General features: G+C 49.0%; 1 pseudogene; it reads left to right on the forward strand.

Moving 5' to 3' along the window:
* The window catches only part of LOC104999648, a 13317-nt pseudogene that overhangs the window by 9622 nt on the left and 2920 nt on the right, over positions 1 to 775 (forward strand).

The following is a 775-nucleotide window of genomic DNA, read 5'->3' on the forward strand; positions in this document are numbered from 1 at the left end:
CAGTGTTCACTGCCTTACTGCACAGAGAGAATAGACGAGGGATGAACAGAGCTCAGCAAGGGATCAAATGTTCTAAGGGAGATCCTGGGAGCGCCTGTCTCTGGAGGGACCTACTGCCACCCCTAGGACTCAGCTCATGGGCCCCCACCTCCCCAACAACACTGTTCTGAGACACCACTGCCAGCCCGAGTTCCTTCTGCAGAGGTGGGCCTGGACACCAGTGGACACTCATTCACAGAAATACCAGTTCCCAATACCTGATCAATTAGATGGGAATAGTCAGAGTCCTGAGTCCTGGGACCTTGTTCTAAAGGGACATTCCTTCTTCCCTTGCCAATCCTTACAGTGCTGGTCCTGCAGTGGAATAGAACCTTTCGGGACACTTGGCTTGAGGGTGCTCTGCACCTGTTTATTAAAAGAGGTGGTGTTAGGAAATGGATGGCTTCCTGGGTTCAAACCCTCAGGCTCTGCTGTGTGACCTTGGGCACATTCCTTTCCCTCTCTGGGCCTGCTTCCTCATTTGTCACACCACCTTGCATTAGATGCACCCCCCCATGTAGTATTTAATCATGTGCCTTTCTTTGAACGAATCTTAAGAGTGAAGCCTTCCTGTAGGCACGGGGCTTGATGCTGGGGACTGAGAAAGAATAGGGAAGTAAGGACCAGTCCCTGCTCTAAAAAAGCTCAAATTCTCATTCTGAAACTTTTTTTTTTTTTTTTTTGGTCATGCTTTTTCCTTCATGCTGACTTACCTTTTCAGAAAATGCCCCTGCTT

Source organism: Bison bison, unplaced genomic scaffold, assembly GCF_000754665.1.
Source record: "Bison bison bison isolate TAMUID 2011002044 unplaced genomic scaffold, Bison_UMD1.0 scf7180017864359, whole genome shotgun sequence".
NCBI classification, from domain to species: Eukaryota; Metazoa; Chordata; class Mammalia; order Artiodactyla; family Bovidae; genus Bison; species Bison bison.